General features: G+C 35.4%; 1 protein-coding gene and 1 non-coding gene across 5 annotated transcripts in view; one reads left to right on the forward strand and one right to left on the reverse strand.

Moving 5' to 3' along the window:
- The window catches only part of NAALADL2 (N-acetylated alpha-linked acidic dipeptidase like 2), a 1,500,734-nt gene that overhangs the window by 1,240,771 nt on the left and 237,235 nt on the right, over positions 1-22,728 (reverse strand). The window lies entirely within an intron of this gene.
- On the forward strand, positions 11,114-11,233 carry LOC136173893 (small nucleolar RNA SNORA56). Its single transcript, XR_010664358.1, has one exon. It is a non-coding gene; the product is annotated as a small nucleolar RNA SNORA56 (small nucleolar RNA).

Genomic DNA, 22,728 nt, shown 5'->3' on the forward strand with positions numbered 1-22,728 from the left:
GTTTGCTCAATGAAGTCCACTTTCCAAAAATAGTTAACCATTCTTCCAAGGCAAGTTACCTTGATGATATTCATTAAAAAAGTAGGGACCAGAAATTTTTCTTCATTTGTGCCAATAGCACTCCTCCCTGGAGACAGAAATGCAAACTGCCCTTGAAGAGAAGAAGGTACTGTGCAAGGTGCTAGGGAAAGAAATGAATAAGACATGATATCTTCCCTCAAGTAGTTTACTAGACAGCGCATAGTAGATATGTAAATACAGCTCATTTTCTTAAAGAACCAGTGCAACCTATAGCCTTCTAAAGAATAGCAACATATCATAAACGTCATCCTTTCAACCATAGTAATTTGACTAAAAGTAGACAACTTATACACGTTCAGCAAATTATAGTCTTTCCTCCTGAAATTTGAAATTAGGTCAGTGATTCTAAGTCAGTAATTAAGAAGAAGAGATGGGGAACTGCACAGCAAAAGAGGATTCATGCTGGCACTTAGGTAGGATCAAGTCACATATGGACTGAAATTATGAAGAAGCAGGGAAAATCAGTTTGCATAAGTAAATAAAATAAATGTGCAAAGAAAGAAAGAAAGAAAGAGAAAAGAATAAATGTCTTAAAGATAGAGGAAACTATGTTTTTCCAGTTTGCATGAAGCCCAATGAAATTGCTGACAAATGAATTCCTGGCTATTTCTCAAGATCTTTGTAATGAGTCCCTTTAGGATGCAGTTAGAGTGGGTGTGACTTCCTCTTCTTCAGTCAAATGATTGCTAACTAGAAGCAGGATATTGGAAGGTAACTATATACAAAACACTCTGGAAGCCACACAGATGTTATCATCCACGGTATACTGACTTGACTTTTGAATTTCCTCTTTTTCTTTCTTTCTTTATATTATTCTTGCATTCCTTGCTGCCTGTACCTCTCTCCCTCATTTTACTAATATTCATCTTTATTTTTTTTTATTTTCAAAAAGTGCTTGAGAATTTACTGTGCAGTTTCTTTAAGAATTTATTTATATATTGGCTTCTATATACTCTTACATTTGTATAAAACAATTATACATATTCTCTACAATTGTACATATATTAAATGACTGTATCATAAACACTGTTCTATGAGATTTTATGAAAGAAGAATTTATTTCCTTTCTTAGTTTTTCAATTTCACCCCCCAACTCTGAGTATTACACAAGTATTATTACCAGTTTACAGGCAATTCAAAGACACCATGTCACATCGACCTTTCCAACATAATCCCTGTTGTATTGTTCATCTATACTTTTTCAACTAAGAAACAAAATAAAAGTTGTATTATCATTTTGGTCATAGACTCTGAATATTGCTGCTGCTGCTACAGCTAAGTCGCGTCAGTCGTGTCCAACTCTGTGCAACCCCATAGACGGCAGCCCACCAGGCTCCCCCGCCCCTGGGATTCTCCAGGCTAGAACACTGGAGTGGGTTGCCACTTCCTTCTCCAGTGCGTGAAAGTGAAAAGTGAAAGTGAAGTCGCTCAGTCGTGTCCGACTCTTCGCGACCCCATGGACTGCAGCCCACCAGGCTCCTCCGTCCATGGGATTTTCCAGGCTGGAAAGAGTACTGGAGTGGGGTGCTATTGCCTTCTCCGATTTTGAATACTAGACTTAGAAATTTTCTTGTTAGTGAAATAAGAACTAAAACATGAACAATTCATATTCTAAATAATATTTAAGAAAATATTTTTGGAACTTATAGACAAAATGTGTTTTAAGACTCAGGGCCCTGTAGACTACAAGCAAAACCATCTGAAAGTTTGACATGAATTAAGGAAACGAAATGCAGGAAGTTCTCCGTGTCATAAAACAGCAGGCTTCCGGACATTCAAGCTGCATGGGCTTTGGCACTCAGTTCTAAATGGACTCAAATTAGGTAGTAATGATCAAGGCCAAGAAAATCCTGGTGAGTAATGACCAGATGTAAAGAACTAATGGTCAAGGGCATGTTGGACAATTATCGTCTACTGGGTTTTAATCCCCAAGAAATATTATTTACTGAGACTTCTACTTTGATCACAGCCTTAAAGGGATCCCAAGCATTGGTTTTCATTTTTTTTTTTTTTTTACTTGCTTCTATTTACATCTACATGCTGAATTTCACAAAAAGCATGAATTCACCTATGCCTCTACAAAGAGGACACTCAATATCAGTTACTGTATCATCAGGTTTAACTAAGAAACAAAATGGAGCAAAGTAGGAAAATATTTAAAAGCCATATTAAGAAGCACATAATTTTGTATAACACTTTACAAATGGTATATACATTATCCTTATAAAAACATATGAGATAAAAAATAGTCAAATTTAGTATTGGCTTCTTATGTGTAGGGAATACTTATAGCTGTATTTCATTTAATACTAAAACCATATAATTATCCCTATTTTAACTTTGAAAAATTTGAGATGGGGATAATTTTAGTAACTTGTCTTTAAAGATGCCCAACTTTCTCTGTTCATGGTAAACTTAGCATCTCAGTAATTTTTTCTATGATGCCCAAGGCTAAAAGACAAAGGTAATGCAAAACGTCTAGTTTGGCAATATTAGGCGCTCCCAGACTCCCTTCTCCAATGCGACAAACATAAGTAAAAATCACATAAAAACTGACCATTTAAAGTTTATGAAAATTGTTCTAAAGATGCACAGTATAAAAGGAAACATTTGTTCAAGAAAATCTACTCAATCTCAGTACAAATAATAAGAATCTGTTGCTTGAGCCACAGCCTGCTTCCTCCCTTCCCTCCCACCAGCTCTGTGTGATTCAAACTACAGGCCAAGTGAAAGAAAGTGACAGCGAAAGTGAAAGTCAATCAGTCCTGTCTGACTCTTTGTGACCCCATGGACTATACAGTCCATGGAATTCTCCAGGCCAGAACACTGGAGTGGGTAGCCTTTCCCTTCTCCAGGGGATCTTCCCAACCCAGGTATTGAACCCAGGTCTCCCTCATTGCAGCTGGATTCTTTACCAGCTGAGCCACATAGATGGGATCAAAAATGCAATGCCCCCTGTCCTTCCAGCACTCAGACATGGGCTATAATATCTCCACAGGAGGGCCAGGCGTATCTCAACCTCCTCCTTCTGTGTGTTGCACAGACTAAATTCCGGGCAAGTGTGACCAAGAAGGCAGTGATTCGCTCTCTCCAAACAGTCCCACTCATAACACAGAGCTTTTATGACAAGCATGACAGATGAAGAATAGTGGAACTCAGTAGGCCCTGATCCAGCTTACTTGTAGAGTGAAGTTCCATGCTATCAAAGACAAGGCAAGAAGATCAAAGGCTACTATTCCACACAGCGTTATGCTTTTACATTTGAGATGGCACTCCAAGAGGACCAGGCCACATTACCTGTTTCTAGTTCCTGAGTCATTATTTGGAGATTGTGGCTAGGGGGAGAACAAATAATAAGAACAGAGATATCTGACACTCTCCCAAGGGAACTGATTTTATATTGAACATAGTATAGGGAAGTTCAAGCCTAAGGTTACTCTAAACAACAATGGATATTTAGTGGCAAGTAAGAAAAGGCTGGTAGCTTCAAGAGAGAAATAAGCTAAACCATAAGCCAACTAGTTTATTAGAGAGGACCAGGGGAAGTGACAGTTAATAAGAGCCTTATCAAGATTACAACAACCTCAGAGACTGGCCTCAAAAACTGTGCCTGGAATTATCAGAGCCTAACAGCTAGGTGTGATATGGACAGAGGCACATTGATTAACAGAGAAATTGATGAAAAAGAAAGTCAAAGATATCCCTGCTAAAGCCATAACTATCCCAGATGCTAACTAGAATTCACAGGAATAGATAAGAATAAGATATGTTAAATAAGAAGGTTAAAATAACAAACATCATAAATAAATACTTGCTCTCCTTTCTTCTTTCTGCTTCTATAAAAGTTACCAAATTATATAAAGTAATAATTCTAACAACATATTGTTGGGTTAGTAAAATACAGAAATGTATAAAATGTAAAATAATAGCATAAAATGCAAGAGAGGAAATACAGTTATAAAGAAGTTAAGAGTTCTAAATCTCAGAATTAAGTACAAATCTGTAGATTATAATAAATTGAGATAAATATGGTTAAATACTAGAGAAACTACTAAGAAAATATCTCAAAAACCATAATAAAAACTCACTCAAGGAATTAAAATGTTATTTCAGAACACACTTACTTTATGCAAAAATATGAAGTAAGGAAGGAACAGAGAAATAAAAAACCCATGAGAGTTACATAAAATCAAAAGTAAAGGGCAGATGTAGATCCAATTATATAAAAAAACTATATAATAAACATTAAATGTGAATCTCCAATCAAAAGACAGAGATTGTCAGATTACATAAAACAACATCCAGCTATATACTGTCTACAAAAGCATGTGTATCATACAACCAGCAACCATAAAAAAGTGGAATGGCTATTGTACTATTAGAAAGCATAGATTTTAGAAGAAAAAAACAAAAATTGTTACTAGAGACAAAGGACATTTTATTTTAATTAAAAAACCAAACTATCAAGAAGACAGGAAAATATAAAAAGTATGTATGTGCCTTAAAGCAGAGTGTACAAAAATACAAAGTAAAATCTGACATTATAAAGGAAGAAACAGACAATAATACTTAGAGGCTTTATATTCTATAATGCACAGAACACCTAGCAGAAATTCAATAAGGAAATAGAAGGTTGAATGACAAACTAAACCTAATAGGATAATACATCAAACAACAGCAGAACAGACATTCTCCTTAAGAATATTTTCTAGAATTGATCATATACTAGAGCATTAAACAAGTCTCAATAAATTTAAATTGTGAACGCAATACAAAGTATGTTCTCCAATGACAAGGGACTGAAACTAGAAATCAGTAACAGAAAAAGATTGGAAAATGCACAGATTTTTGGAAATTAAACAATATTCTCATAAATAAACAATGGTTTAAGGATGAAATCAGAAGAAAAATGGAAAATAGCTTGAGATAAATGAAAACTAAAATGAAGATATAATATACCAAAACTAATGGGATGTAGCTAATACTTGGACTTCCCAGGTGGTGCTAATGGTAAAGAATCTGCCTGCCAATGCAGGAGACTTCAGAAATGTGGGTTCAGTCCCTGGGGTTGGGAAGGTCCCCTGGAGAAGGGCATGGCAACCTATTCCAGTATTCTTGCTTGGAGAATCCCATGGACAGAGGATATTGGACAGGCTACAGTCCATAGCATTGTAGATTCAGACACAACAGAAGTGACTTAGCATGCATGCAGCTAATACAGAGCTTAAGTAGAAATTTATAACCTGAAACACCTATATTAACAAAGAAGAAAGATTACAAATAAATAACCTAAATTTCCACTTCCAGAACTTAGAAAAAAGAAGAAACATCTTTTCCATTTTTTTGGTCACTTTTACTTCGGTTTTAGTTAAAGGGGTTCCTTATGCATTTTGGATATTAACCCCTTAATTAGATACATAGTCTGAAAAATTTTTCCCATTCTAGAAGTTGTTTTTCCACTCTGTTATTTGTATCCTTTGCTATGTAGAAGATTTTTGTTTGACATAGTCACACTTTTCTGTTTCTCCTTCTTTGTGCTTTTGAGCTCATATCTAAGAAGTCACTGCCAAGACCATTATCATGAAGCTTTTCCCCTACATTTTCCCCAGAGAGTTTTATATTCCCATATCTTATATCTAAGCATTTAATCCATTTGGGGTTGATGTTTGTGTATAGTGTAAAGTAAGGATCCAAATTCATTCTTTCATATGTGAATATTCAGTTGTTCCAACAGCATATTTTGAAGAGACTTGTATAGCTATGTATGGCTACATTTTGATGTATGGCAGAAACTGACACAATATTGTAGAGAAAGTATCCTCCAATTACAAATAAATTTCAAAAAATGAAATAAACAATAGCTCTGACATTTTGCATTTACTGAAAGAATTGCTTGTTCTCATCTTTGTTGATTCTTGTCTTTCTTTTTCTTGGAATTATTTTAGCATTTTTTTAACTTGATGAATTACAAGTCTCATATAGAAATAAAGAAAGATTCTGTTAGTCGTTCCATCGTGTGTGACTCTTTTCAACCCCGTGGACTATAGCCCGCCATGCTTCATAAAAGCACATTTAAAATAAATTCTTTTTTGTTAATAAATTGGAAACAATAAAAAAAGAGAAATACTGGACACCACCATACTCATTTCCTTTCTACATTGCTATTCATATGATAGTTGCTTTTAACAAGCAAACTTAAAATCCAGTTTTGTAAATATATGGTGGCTTTCCCTGGTGGGTCAGTGGTAAAGAATCGACCTGCAATTCAGGAGACATGGGTTCAACCCCTGAGTCAGGAAGGTCCCCTGGAGAAGGAAATTGCAACTCATTCCAATATTCTTGCTTGGGAAATTCCATGGACATAGGAGCCTGGCAGGCTACAGTCCATGGGGTCATAAAAGAGTTGCAAATGACTTAGTGACTAAATAACAACAAAAATATATGATAGTGTCAAAAGAGATACAGTACAATCTAATGTTGAAACAACGAACTTCAAGCTAGCAATTTGCACAGTATTCAGTAGATGGTTGACAGATGCCAAGTATCTTTGTGTTTTCCTTTAAAAATTAAAACATCCTGTGATGCTATTCTGTGACCATTCTATGAGTTTTACTTCAGCCCCTACTGCTTTGGAAACACTCTTCCTAGTAGATGCCCTCGGTAAGCAGCAGAATATGGATTCACATGTCTAATTTTGTAATCACTAACTCTCCACTTACTTCATGAGGCCAAAGTGCTGAGTGCCTTACTCTAAATGATTTAATCTCTAAAATAGGGTGCAATAACATCAAAATTCAGAATATTATAACTTTTATCAGATTCAAATTAAAGTCAAATGGTGAAATCAGCCTGGATTAGCAAAATGAAGAAACTGTTAAATTTAGAAGGAGAACCATTTCAGAAAGAACTTGAGTTTTGACAAAGAATTGGGTAAGTTATTAGCACTGCATTGTGAGGACCATTTATTAGACAACCACCTAAGCACAAGTCTAATAGGTAAAAAGCAAAGTTGTGCTTCACAGAAGGTTTTGAACATTTGGGCTTCTCTGGTGGCTCAGACAGTAAAGAATTTGCCTGCAATGCAGATTGGATCCCTGGATCAAGAAGATCCCCTGGAGAAGGGAATGGCTATCCATGCCAGTATTCTTGCCTGGGAAATTTCATGGACAGAGGAGCCTGGTGGGCTATAGTCCATGAGGTCACAAAGAGTCAGACATTTCAGATTTCAAACCAAGTCTTTCAAATTTAAACTACAATCTAGTAATGTGAAAATTAAAGTCCCAAATTCATTTCAGACATAATTTAAGAGGAAAACAACAGTAACAGGTGTACATGTTTCTCTGTCATTGTGGTTTCTAGCTAAGTATTAAGAAACAAATATTTTTATTGAGGCTCTAGAGCCTATTTTAAGAATATTAAGTTGGCTTTAGGCCAAAAGGGAATAAAATCTTAGCTAGTCTATTCATTTACTAGGTGTCTCAATGTCCCTGAACTTGAGTCTTCATAATCTATGCAATGAGAGTATTCTCACAAAATTGTTACAGCATCAAGTGAGAAAAGCCTGAAATACTTAGCATAGTTCCCAGTATAAAATAAGAACTCACAGCTTGTGGTATCAATAATATTTGTTATTTCTAAGAGAATTATTAATCTCTTTAATTGCCCTTAATATCCAAATCCTAAATTCAGAGTATCTATTCTTAAAAGAAAATGAAAGGAAAGTCGCACACGCAAAGTCAATTTCAATAATCCACAGTAATGAAAAAGGGCAGTAATAAGAAAACATAATTTCCAAAGCCCTTCTATTAATGGTTGTCATGCTACACACACACACACACACACACACTGGCCCTTTTAAAGAATCAATTAGGACCTAGGTTTGGTATTTTTAAAAATTATTTTAAGTAAAAGAGTGCTTACAGTAAGGATTCTACCTTAAAAATCTATTTCATATCCAAAATGGTAGGAGTGGAGTGTTCCTATTCACCCTTTTCTAATAAATTAGGAAACACACAAAATTAAAGGCTCACAGGCATCATTCATGTCTTTGTCACTTGCATTTCATAAAAATGCCATTTCCATTAAAATGGCATTACATAAAAAAGAGATTTTAGCTGGGGGTTCTTTTCAGCAGATTAGCCGTCCTAATTACATTTTGCTTGGGCTAATGTTAAAATTAGTTTCTATTCCCAAAGCACACATCAGCTGATAGTAAGAGAAGCACATTGCAACTTTCTAGGCAATGGAAAGAAACCACCTACAATTAAAGATGTGCCTAATTTAATCCACAGCAATTAGTGAGTACAGGCAGGTAAAAACGACTTAATGGTACTCATAACACTTAAATTTTTGATGAAATTCTACACAGAAAAGTACTGTAAATTAAATATGTAAAAGAAGAATATCACAATTGATTTAAATTATACACTGGAAAAGAAAATCTCTTACTGTATAAAATCATCTTCAATTACAAATCAGAAAAGGATGCTTATGATATTATTTACTATTTTATAGACAATTAAGACAAGTGATGGATTGATCTGTTAAAATAATTTAATGAAATCACTTCTTGATATTTATCAGTCATTTTTGAATGTACAATGCCTTAAAGTTCTGTCATGACTTCCAATAACATATATTAAATATTTACAAGGATGACAAAGCAGCCATATTATGATTCAGTTATCTAAATGAATTTTTTGAAGGTGAAGGTTAGACTGAAGATCTTTTTTTTTTTATATAAGATCAAGGATCCATACTAATATTTTATGCATGAAAAAGTACAGTAGTAGTTGATGACCAAGAAATATTGATTAGTTGATGTGAGTAGCATCAATAATGAATAGCTTTCTTCTTGCTCTCACTTTAGAACAGCTGGTCCTAACATTTGAGCTTTCCTAAATAGGATTTTTCTGACCTCAAATAGTAAAAATAAAATTCAACTCAACACCCATTTGCTGCACACCTATTATATCTAAAGCACTGTACAATGTATAGTCTTGTGGAGGGTATGACAGCAAGACAGAGAAGCTGTCCCTTTAACATGCCTCCACCTCAGGGAGTTTGTGATGAATTAGGACAGTTCTTCTCAAACTATGATATGCCTGGGAATCACCCAGGGATCTTGGTCTGGGGTGGAGCCTGGAATTCTGCACTTCTAACAAGCTCCCTGGTGATGCCCATACTGCTGATTAACAGACTACACTGGAGAAGCAAGGGATTTAGAGGCAAACAAAAATAGTAATTAATAAAAAGAATACTAGAAGCTCCATGACGGGCAAAAGGGGAAGAGATTGCTTAACTAGAAAAGAAAGCAGGAGTGGGGAATTTAAAGAGTAATACACAGGATAATTGGTATTCTTATGGATCTTGAGGGCTGAGGACTATTTTGATGAACAGAAGAAACAGAAAAAGGGCAATGGGGAAAAAACTAACAGAAATGTCAAGGCAGAGTGGAAAAAAAAAGTGGCATATTTAGAGAGAATACTAAATAATATGGACAAGCAGAATGTGTAGTTCATGAGGGGAAATAAAATGAGTTTTCATAATTAGCAAAAAATAAATATTATGCTTAGTGTTTTCATTATTTCTGTTAATAATCATACTGTCTATTATTTAGCTGCTACTTATAAAGTGCTTTCATGTTATCTTCACAGTGTTCTTTTCACAACTGTGACATAGATTTATTATTTTGTTGTAACTCATTTATAGATGACAATTCTGAAGGAAATATATTAACTGTCTTCAAACAAGTTTAAATAGTTAGTGCTGGATTCAAACTCCAAAATTAATTTTTGCCCTTACAAAGCACTGTCTCCAGGAACTATTTCTAGAGTAAGAAGAAAACAGCATATTTTAATTAAGAATAACAGTTCACAACTAAATTACTCTTTAACACAGTAGCCAAGTAACAAGAAAACCCTTGTCTTTTTTTCTGACTTAATAAGAATTTACCTAATGTTTCACTGTTAAACATGATATACCTTGTTAGTTCCAGTCAAGTTCCTTACAAGGATAAGAAAATAAAATTCCATTCATGGTTTTCAAAGAATTTTGCTCAGGAGTATGTATTGAATTATAAAAGAACCACTCAGTTAATCAACAAATGACTTCCCAGATACTATCTATAAGTGTAAATTATAGAACACAATTCGGAAAGATAGTCTCCCTTCAATGAGCTGCCATATTAGTCTTGTTGTCATTGTTTACTCCCTAAGTCAGGTCTGACTCTTTAGCCTGCCAGACTCCTCTGTCCATAGTGTTTCCCAAGTAAGAATACTGGAGTGGGTTGTCATTTCCTTCTGTAGGGGATATTCCCTAAATTTAATTAAATTGAAATTTAATAAAAAGTAAATTAAAAATTAAAATGAATATAAATGTTTCTTTAAAAACTCTCCCTAATAGAATCTTAAAAATCAAAGCTATTGTATACAACCCAAGCATTGAATACTCTATTGCTCTGAAAAAACAGATTCTCATTTTCACTTTAAATTGCAAGCACAGTATGATGAATATTAGTCTCGAGGCTAAAGCAAAAAGTTCAGGAAATAATAAAAGGCTGAAAAATGTTACAAATAAATGTATTTAATTACATACAAACATACAAAATCTGTATCTATCTATACCAGTATCTCTATCTATTTATAAATATGTATAAATTATAATTGAATTGGGGTATTAAAGTTTGTATAATATTTGAACATTTTTATATTATTTATTCTTTTTTTCTTCTTAACTTATCCTGACCCTCTTATTATATGCAATTTTGAGATAAAGTACACTAAAACTAGAAAAAATAATATGGAAACAATAGGTTTAACTTTAATGTTGAAATTAAATATATTCAATATTTGACTCTGGTTAAATTTCTTTTTATCTTGAGTTTCTTATTGAAGTGGACATTTTGGGCTTCTTTTTAAGTCTAACACAAGCAGGTATGTCAGAATAAGTATAAAATATAAAATAATTGAAATTTAATATATTTTTAAACATTTGTTTTCACTAGGATAAAATATAGAATGTAAAATAGAAAAAGCAGCAGTTATCCCTTTCCAGTCTGGCTTGTGAGACTCTACAGGAGTCAGTCTGCAATAGTAAGTTCTTCGGTGTAGCATCAGGGTTTTCATGGTGACTTTGGAGTTGCCATATATTACTTGCCAGAGAGATGTCATGGCCAAAGCAGTAAAAGCCCCCTAGACAGTTGCTAATGCACAAAACCTCCAAATGAGGAAACAAGACAGGGAGAGTGACAAAATCTTTCCAGTAGCCTCACAGTTGGTCAAGAAAGAAAAGAAAAAGAAGGGCAAGAAGGCCGAAGCTCCTCTAGAGAGTGCAGGTGAGCCTGGAGGGGACAGTGACACCACCAAAAAAGAAGAAGAACATAAAAGTGGAAATGGTTCTGAGTAGTGGAGACCACTTTAAACACTCTGTCAGCTGGAAGAAGAAATTAAAACCTTACTGAGAAAAAAACAGAAAATGATTTGTCATATCAGCACATTATAAAAAAAATAATATGATGATGAAGACATATAAATATCATGAGCCTGTTTGCTATATCTGCTCCCATATCACTAAAAGTACTTATCCTATTAACTATGCTTTCCCCTTGACATTATAAGGTGCAACTCAGCGAATAAATACCTTGCACCATGCACAGCCTTATATTGTACTGAGATTATTGATGGTGCTTCTAATGTTGACCCTGAAAAGAATCAATAAGCTGATGCTGACAGATTTAAATGCTAAAACCCCCACAGAGGAGTATACCCAATTACCAAGATAATAATTGTCTTCAATTTTAGAAATGAAACACCCTACATATAGGTTACATATGATAATAAAGAGAACAACAGTGAGGAGCTATTTTTAGAAGGAGCTGAACAACTATTCCATGATAGATGGAAGCATTCTGAAGACCTAATGCCTGATATACATTCTTGCTGCTAATATCATGGAATTCTTGTGTTCAGTAAGAAGAGAGCTTATTCAACCGCAACTTAGTAAGATGTTCAGTATTTTTTCTATGATCTATGAAAATTAATTACAGACTATTTAAAATTTAAATTAGTCGTTAGTTTAAAATAATGGGAATTAATTTAATATTCTACTATGATATACAAAGTATAATCATATAGTTGGTACCATGGAAAGACAGTTGAATTTTAATATAAAAAGTAATGCTTGGGTTTATCTTGGACGGGCTAGCTACAATTCTCATTAAGTTTCTAAGGGAGAAAGAGGAATGATTTAGGTGACATCTAAATTTATACCATATAAAATAATTGTGCTCTTCTTAATCACCAGTATAATGGTAAAAGTTTGTCTTAAATTTGTATATGTAGTAAGGTGTGTATGTGTACGTTAAACATGAAAAGCCCAGGTAATGTTAAAAACTGACATGGGTATGTACTGACATTGAAAAGAAATCTAACAGTCACTGAATTCTAAGTGCCAGGTGTTGGTTCTCCTCGAGTTACAGTTTTAATTTTCTGCAGGATTGCCTGGCCCCTGCTCACTTCCCTCATCTCTTCTTGCTTCTCCCCATGTCTCCCAGAGCCCATTCATTCGGCATTCCCTCAATCCCTCTGTGCCTCCTACTTACTCTGTACCATTTGCCTGAAATACAATCTCCTCTTCTCTGTACTTAATCTAAGTCCAACCATCCAATGGATTATAAGGAATTGCTTTTCCCTCTATTTGTTGGTGTGATCTTTCCTGATTAATATTAGTATCCCCACTAGAACATAGATATGCAAGACTACTCCTGTATATATGAGTTCTATGTCTGTTTTCCCTCACTAGTACACACAGCATCTAGTTTGGGCACTGTTAAGCATTACTTCAGTGAATGATCTATTTACAGTTTATCACATTGTTTTTTTTTAATCTCATCACCAAGTAATATCATATTACTTTCCAGGCAGCATGTTATTTTGAACATGGCAAAAATAGCCAAAAGCAGACATTACTAGTTGAGTTTAGACTTCCAAATTTAAAGTAAAATAAGGAAAATAAACTATAATAATGATACATTTCTTCACAGAATTATGGTCAAATAAATTGTAAAACTGTAATATTTGGGTGAACACAGGAGTCCTGTCTTGAATGTCTGTTTTCAGACAACTGTCAAAACACATAAAGAAACAGAACAATAAAATCAAAATCAAATACACTTAAATAGTGTGCTTCTGAATGGGATTGAGTGTCATTTTGAAAAGAGACACTGGAACATGCCTGGGGAATGAAACAAGGGAAGACAGAGGGCAAAAGATCCTGAAATGATAGCTACCACAGAGCACTCCATATCCATGAGTTTACCTAACATCTGGCAGCTTGAATTAAAAAAAGAAACATATTCCCTTTCAAATGTTGAGGTGCTTTCAAACGGAAAATTAACTTTAAGGTTAAATATATATCACAAATGATGCAATCAAAGTACATTTAAATCTACTGAAAGGAAACAAAAACAAGTTTCAATAACACTTTGAAATACTGTAAAAGGAATTGCTATGAAGTAATTTTTAATTATGAACTGAAATTGTGACATTATCCCTCAGTAGGAAATATGTGGTTACCTTCTTTAGGGTGCTTCAAGAATAAGATATGTTGAAAAAGAACAAAAACACACTAACTAGTATATGAAGTTAAATGGTATGCCAGTGGTCAAGCTCTAAAGATTGAGTGCTCTCAATCTCCAAGCATTTCAAAGATGAGAATCTCTATCTCAAGTGCATATTTCATCAAGCCATTATGGACAAGCAGGAAGCATTAAGAGATTGCATCTTTTCCCAAAATAAATTTCTAGTCATATGCCAGAAGTATAATGCATTTTAGATAAATTAACAAAACACCCATGTAACTCAAGATATAGCAACATTTCAACTCTGACAGCTTGATTGGCTTAACAATCATTTTAAAATTGGTCACAGTGTAAATTTTTCAAGCTGCCTATGAAAAAATTTATGAAGATTAACTAAATAACAGCTTTATCATCAACTATTTTTTAAGACATTATTATTTATACAATGTTGTGCCAATCCTACATCCAATCTTACTAAATTCAGTTCTCCATGCCTTTAAGATTGAAAACAGTCCTTTCCCCTACACCATAACTTCCTGGAAAGTGAAAGTGAAGTCACTCAGTCGTGTCCGACTCTTTGTGACCCCGTGGACTGTAGGCAACCAGGCTCCTGCATCCATGGGCTTCTCCAGGCAAGAATACTGGAATGGGTTGTCAGTTCCTTCTCCAGGGGATCTTCCCGAACCAGGGATCGAACCCAGGTCTCCTGCATTGCAGGCAGATGCAGGCAGATGCTATAACCTCTGAGCCACCTGGGAAGCCCTAACTTCCTGGTGAAACTGTTAAATAGACATAAGCAGATTGGGCAAAGAGCACTATTAGATTAATGCCTCTTTTATACAAGACAAAATGATTTCCACTGACTAAGGGTGTACACTCTGTCAAATTACTTGTGCTCTTGAATTTTCATACAGCTCATTTAATTCTCACATCAACCACATGAAGGGAATAATCATTATCATCCACACTTTAAGTATATAGAAATTGAGGATTAGGCAGGTCCAGCGAATTTCTCAGTCTAACTAGTAAATAAATACTAAGCACAATGAGTATAGAGTCTATTTGCTTCCAAAGTTCATATATCTTCACAAAAAAATTCCTGCTACATTTTGACTAAAGTAAAAAGCTTATTGAAACAACCCAATAAAGATGTATACAGCATAGCAATTCCGTATCACTCCATACCAATTCCTGTCCCACCACCTTTAAGTAACAAATGCAAACAGTGCACTCTATGCCCCCATGTCTTTTTTATTAAGATATTTTTATTAAAGTACAGCTGACTCATTGGAAAAGACCTTGATGCTAGGAAAGATTGAAGGCAAAAGGAGAAGAAGGCGGCAGAGGATGAGATAGTTGTCTCACAGACTCAATGGACATGAACTTGGGCAAACTCCAGGAGATAGAGAGGAACAAGGAGGCTTGGCGTGCTGCAGTCCATGGGGTTGCAAAGAGTTGGACACGACTTAGCGAATTAACAAAAAACAGGCAAATAGCTGATTTACAATGTAATATTAGATTCAGGTATACAACATATTGGGCATCCCTGGCAGCTCAGCTGGTAAAGAATCCACCTGCAATGTGTGAGACCTGGGTTCGATCCCCTGGATTGGGAAGATCCCCTGGAGATGGGAAAGGCTACCCACTCCAGTATTCTGGCCTGGAGAATTCCATGCACTGTATAGTCCATGGGGTCGAAAGAGTCAGACAAAACTGAGTGACTTTCACTTTCGGACAACATAATATTTGATATTTTTATAAATTACACTTCATTTAAAGTTATTATAAAATATTTATGTTTGCTGTGCTATACATTATATCCTTGTATCTTACTTATTTTATACCTAGTAGTTTGTAACTTAATTACCAGCCCCTATCTTTTCACTCCCTCCACCTCTCTCTGAACTGGTAACCAGGAGTTTGTTCTTTGTATCTATGATTCGGTTTTTGATATGCTACAGTCATTTGTTTTATTTTTTAGATTACCCATATAAGTGAATATATATTTCACTTATATTTTTATTGCTCTGTTTGACTTACCTCACTAAGTATAAATCTCTCCAGGTATACCCATGCTGTTGCAAATGGCAAAATTTCATTCCTTTTTATTGCTGGGTAATCTTCCATTATAATATATATATATATATATATATATATATATATAAAATCCCCCAGCTTATTTATCCATTCCTATGTTTCTGAACATTTAGGTTGTATCTAGGTCTTGGCACATTGCAACAAACTGTGGAAAATTCTTCAAGAGATGGGAATACCAGAACACCTTACCTGACTCCTGAGAAATTTGTATGTAGGTCAAGAAACAACAGTTAGAACTGGACATGGAAAAATAGACTGGTTGCAAATTGAGAAAGGAGTATGTCAAGGCTGTATATTGTCACCCTGCATATTTAACTTATATGCAGAGTACATCATGAGAAACGTTGGGCTGGATGAAGCACAAGCTTGAATCAAGTTTGCTGGGAGAAATAAGATAACCTCAGATAGGCAGATGACACCACCCTTACGGCAGAAAGCAAAAAAGAACTAAAGAGCCTCTTGATGAAAGTGAAAGAAGAGAGTGAAGAAGTTGGCTTAAAACTCAACATTCAGAAAACTAAGATCATGGCATCTGGTCCCATCACTTCGTGGCAAATAGATGGGGAAACAGTGAAAATAGTGTCAGACTTTATTTTTCTGGGCTCCAAAATCACTGTAGATGGTGATTGTAGCCATGAAATTAAAAGATGCTCCCTCCTTGGAAGAAAAGTTATGACCAACCTAGACAGCATATTAAAAAGCAGGGACATTATTTTTTTAACAAAGGTCCATCTAGTCAAAGCTATGGTATTCCAGTAGTCATGCACAGATGTGAGAGTTGGACTATAAAGAAAACCGAACGCCGAAGAATTGATGCTTTTGAGCTGTGGTGTTGGAAAAGACTCTTGAGAGTCCCTTGGACTGCAGGGAGATCCAACCAGTCCATCCTAATGGAAATCAGTCCTGAATATTCAACGAAAGGACTGATACTGAAGCTGAAAATACAATAATTTGGTCACCTGATGCAAAGAACTGACTCACTGGAAAAGATCCTGATGCTGGGAAAGATTGAAGACAGGAGAATAAGGGGTCAACAGAGGATGAGATGGTTGGATAGCCTCACCGACTTGGACAAGTTTTGTGATTTGGAGATGGACAGGGAAGCCTGGTGTGCTGCAGTCCATGGGGTCGCAAAGAACCGGACATGACTGAGCGACTGAACTGAATTGAATTGAACGTCTTGGGTAGTGTAAATAGTGTTGCTATGAATGTTGGGGTGCGTGTATCTTTTCTAATTAGTGTTTTCATTTTCTTCAAATATATATGCAGGAGCGGATTTGCTAGATCATATAGTAGATCTACTTTTAAATTTTGAGGAAACTCCATAGTGTTCTCCATAGTCGCTCTACTGATCTACATTCCCACTAACAGTGCATGAGGGTCTCTTTTCTCCTCATCATATCAACATTTATTATTTGTTGTCTTTTTAACAAGAGTCATTCTGAGAGATGTAAGGTGATATCTCACTGTGGTTTCAATTTGCATTTCACTGATGTATAGTTATGACATTTTGTTGTTGTTTAGTCACTTGATTGTGTCTGACTCTTTGCAATCCTATGGACTGCAGCTCCCCACGCAGCATCTTTTAACGCTCTGTCTTCTTTGAAAAAATGTCTATTGAGGTTTTCTGCCAATTTTTTAATCAAGTTCTTTGTTTGTTTATATTGAATTGCATGATCTCTATATATTTTTTAGATAGTAACCCTTTATCAGATATATCATATGCAAATATATTCTCTCACTCATAGTTTATCTTTTCATTGTGTTGGTTTCTTTTGTTATGCAAAAGCTGTTGCTGATTTTTGCTTTTATTTTTGCCTTTTTCTCCCTTGTAAGAGGTGGGAGATTCAAAAATTTAATTGCTCAGACTTATATAAAAGAGTATATGACTTATGTTTTCTTCAAGACATTTTATGGTTTCCAGTTTTACATTTGACCTTTAATCCATTTTGAGTTTACTTTTGTATGTCGTGTGAGAAAATGTTCTAATTTTTTTCTTTTATTTGTTACTTCCAGTTTCCCCAACACTACTTATTGAAGAGATTGTCTTTTCCTCATTTTTATTTTTGCCTATTTTGTCATAGATTAATTGACTATATTTGCACAGATTTATTTCCAGGCTCTCTGTACTGTTCCTTATTTAGGTGTCTGCTTTTGTTCCACAATCCTTATGTTTTATTATAGCTTCATAGTATAGCCTAAAGTTAAGGAGCATAATACCTCTAGCTTTATTCTTTTTTCTCCCAACTGCTTTGCCTATTCAGGGTCTTCTGTGGTTTGACACAGATTTTAGGATTACATGATCTAGTTCTGAGAAACTTGTGGTATTTTAGTAGGGATTACATTAAAACTGTAAGGTTGAATAAAGAGTCCCTCTGCATCTTGTAAATAACAAAGTAAGTAGACAAACAATAAGGACCTGTTTTATAGCACAGGGAACTACATTTAATAGCTTGTACTAACCTAAAATGGAAAAGAATGAAAAAGAATATATATATGTATGTGTGTATATATATATGTATATATGCATACAAAATGAAGCAGGGCAAAAGCTAACAGAGTTTTCCCAAGAGAATGCACTGGTCAGAGCAAACACGTGCTTCCAACAACACAAGAGACAACTCTACACATGGACATCACCAGATGGTCAACAGCAAAATCAGACTGATTCTATTCTTTGCACCCAAAGATGGAAAAGCTCTATATAGTCAGCAAAAACAAGACCAGGAGCTGACTGTGGCTCAGATCATGAACTCCTTATTGCCAAATTCAGACTGAAATTGAAGAAAGTAAGGAAAACCACTAGACCATTCAGGTATGACCTAAATCAAATCCTTTATGACTATACAGTGGAAGTGAGAAATAAATTTAAGGGATTAGATCTGATAGACAGAGTGCCTGAAGAACTATGGACCGAGGTTCATGACATTGTAGAGGAGTCAGGGATCAAGATCATGCCCAAGAAAAAGAAAGGCAAAATGATTGCCTGAGGAGGCCTTACAAATAACTTAGAAAAGAAGAGAAGCTAAAGACAAGGGAGAAAGGAAAGATATACCCATCTGAATGCAGACTTCCAAAGAATAGCAAGGAGAGATAAGAAAGCCTTCCTCAATGATCCAAAGTGATCAATGCAAAGAAATAGAGGGAAACAATAGAATGAGAAAGATCTCTTCAAGAAAATTAGAGATACCAAGGGAACATTTCATGCAAAGATGGGCACAATAAAGGACAGAAAGTGTATGGACCTAACAGAAGCAAAAGATATTAAGAAGAGGTGGCAAGAATACACAGAAGAACTATTCAAAAAAAGATCTTCATGACCCAGATAACCACGATGGTGTGATCACTCACCTAGAGTCAGACATCCTGGAATGCAAAGTCAAGTGGGCCTTAGGAAGCATGACTATGAACAAAGCCAGTGGAGGTGATGGAATTCCAGCTGAGCTATTTCAAATCCTAAAAGATGATGCTGTGAATGTGCTGCACTCAATATGCCAGCAGTTTGGAAAACTCAGCAGTCACCACAGCACTGGAAAAGATCAGTTTTCATTCCAATCCCAAAGAAAGGTAATGCCAAAGAATGCTCAAACCACTGCACAATTGCACTCATCTCACACACTAGCAAAGGAACGCTCAAAATTCTCCAAGCCAGGCTTCAACTGTACATGAACTGTGAACTTCCAGATATTCAAGTTGGATTTAGAGAAGGCAGAGAAACCAGAGATCAAATTGCCAACATCTGTTGGATCATCGAAAAAGCAAGAAAGTTCCAGAAAAACATCTACTTCTACTTCTGTTTTTTGTTGTTTTTTTTTAATCTCTTCTCCTTCTGGTACCCTGTAAATGCAAATGTTGGTGTGCTTGATGTTGTACTGAAGTTCCTTAAATTGTTCTCATTTTTTAATCCTTATTTTTCTTTTTGCTGTTCCAATTGGGTGATTTCTAGTATTCTATCTTCCATATTGTTTATGTATTTTTCTGTATCTCTTAAACTACTTTTACTTTCTTCTAGTGTACTTGTTCATTTCAGTTATTGTATACTTCAGCTCTGGTTCTTTTTTATATTTTCTAGTTGCTTATTAAAATTCTCACTGAATTTATCTATTATTTTCCACAGTTCAGTTAACATTCTTATTAGTATTGCTTTCAACTCTTTATCAGGTAAACTATTTATCTGTTTCATTGGGGTTTATCTTTAGTTCTTTTGTGTCAAACACAAAAATATTTCTCTGTCTTCTCATTTTGACTTTCATTATCTGTAGGACATTAGGAGAAACAGCAACCTAATTTCCCAGCATTGAAAGCAAATTGTTGTATGAGAGCTTTTCTATGCAATCTGTGCATGCCAGCAGTTTTGCGGGAGAATTAGATCTTAAGTAACATGGGTTGTGTCTTCCTTAGGGGGCTGCTGTGTCTACCTTGTTGGGAGGTATGGATGGAGTTGAAGGGACTAGAGCCAGAACCAGGTACAAAAAAGAAAAGTCTGGTTTTCTTACAGCCCTATGGTCATTCCTATTGGTTTTCAAACCAGCTAAGAGGGCTCATCTCCCCATGTCCATGTGGGACCCCAGAATTGTGATGTCTAATATCTAGCTCAAACCCATTGCTCTTCAGGAAGGATCCCCAAGCCTGTGATAGCCCTCTCCTCTTCTCTGTCCTCTACAAGGGATGTGGGTCCCAACCAGACTGCTTCTCTTCCCTTCCTACAAGACTCCATGTGGGTCTTTACAGAATTGTTTTTGAAGAGTTCTGCTGGTCACCAGGTTGATTTCAGCAAGAGTCACTTTATACATAGTTATAGTTTTGATGTTTTTCAGGAGGGGATGTGAGTCCTCAGAGTCCTCCTACTCTGCCATCTTGATCTCTCCTCCTCCCAAGATTTTCTTAAACCTCAGAAATAGGATGATATGTCACCTTAAGAATTTGCATCTGATTCTAAAGTGTGTAAAACCACTCCATTTAGAAATATAGAATGTTTTCACAGCAATTAAGTGTCTATACTTAGTCCAAAACTTTATATTCTTTAATAATATTATAAAGTCAACTTTATGATTCTGGATCATTTGTGTAAAATGGTAAAATATTTTTAACTGTTTTAAAACTTGTTTTATTATTATGAACAAGATTTTTTATTTCAATTTTTTAATATTTCATAATGGTAAAAAAAAATAGGTTTGATATATCAATATTTTCCCTTGAATCTATTTACTCTACTCATTTATGTGTTTTAACCAATTATTAATTTTCCAAATCTCTGATTGAATCATTGGCAAATAATAATCCTTTCTCTTATTTTTCACTGTTAAAACATATTTTGTTTGTTTGTGTGGTGATTGTATTAACAACAACCTAAAAAACAAATACCCATAAATATTTTGATAGTTTAACTTCATATCTTAGACCTCCTCATTTTGAAAGGCAACTTCAGGAAGGCATATTCCTTAAAGAGCTGTTATACCTGATCACTAAGAAAGAGCAATGAAAAGTGTGTTCCAAGAACTGGCATCATTCAGTTCAGTTCAGTCGCTCAGTGGTGTCCAACTCTTAGTGACCCCATGAACCGCAGCACGCCAGGCATCCCTGTCCATCACCATCTCCCGGAGTCCACCCAAACCCATGTCCATTGTGTCAGTGATGCCAATCAGCCATCACATCCTCTGTCGTCCCCTTGTCCTCCTGCCCTCAATTTTTCCCAGCATCAGTCTTTTCAAATGAGTCAGCTCTCTGCATCAGATGGCCAAAGTATTGGAGTTTCAGCTTCAATATCAGTCCTTCCAATGAACACCCAGGACTAATCTCCTTTAGGATGGACTGGTTGGATCTTCTTGCAGTTCAAGGGACTCTCAAGAGTCTTCTCCAACACCACAGTTCAAAAGAATCAATTCTTTGGCACTCAGCTTTCTTTACAGTCCAACTCTCTCATCCATACCTGACTACTGGAAAAACCATAGCCTTGATTAGTCAGACCTTTGTTGACAAAGTAATGTCTCTGCTTTTTAATATGCTGTCTAGGTTGGTCATAACTTTCCTTCCAAGGAGTAACCATCTTTTAATTTCATGGCTGCAGTTGCCATTCGCAGTGATTTTGGAGCCCAGAAAATTAGTCAGCCACTGTTTCCACTGTTTCCCCATCTATTTGCCATGAAGTGATGGAACCAGATGCCATGATCTTAATTTTCTGAATGTTGAGTTTTAAGCCAACTTTTTCACTCTCCTCTTTCACTTTCATCAAAAGGTTCTTTAGTTCTTCTTCACTTTTTGCCATAAGGGTGGCCAAAAACTAGTTAGCAATCCAAAGTCTCAGATCCCATCCCAGATTACTAAATCAGAATCTTGGGGGCTGGGCTCAGGAATCTGACTTTTACCAAACTAATACTTGAGAGGAGCACTTCAGTAAAACATATATGATCTATCCTCTTTATTCATGAATTTTGTATTTGTTAATTCAGTTACTCTTTAAAATTTATTTGTATCCTATTGTGTCTTTGTTGTCATTCAAATATAAGTGCATGCACAGAGTGGCAAAAATTTATACCATCCTACATGCATCTCCATTCCTACTCCCAGCTAAGACTGAACAAAGAGTCCCTCTGCATTTTCAGCTCCCATAATATAAACATGTGTCCTTTCTGTGGTCTATTTAGTGCTACACACTTTGCATTTCTGTGCTTCTTGTTTTGTTTTCCCTTCTATAATGCCCCCCATGTGTAGTACTAAAGTGTTGTCTGGTATTCCTAAGTACAAGAAGCTGTGATATGGCTTATAAGAAAATGCATCTGTTAGAAATAAGTCATGAGTTACAGTACTGTTGGCCATGAGTTCAATGTTAATGAATCAACAATATGTATCACATAAGATAGGTTTAAGCAGAAACACACATAAGGTTATATACTGATCGATTAAGGAAAATCTGACCAGAGGTTCCTAGGAACTTAACCTTGTATTTTTCCAGGCAATGATTTATTATTGGC

This window comes from Muntiacus reevesi, chromosome 8 (genome assembly GCF_963930625.1).
Source record: "Muntiacus reevesi chromosome 8, mMunRee1.1, whole genome shotgun sequence".
NCBI classification, from domain to species: domain Eukaryota; kingdom Metazoa; phylum Chordata; class Mammalia; order Artiodactyla; family Cervidae; genus Muntiacus; species Muntiacus reevesi.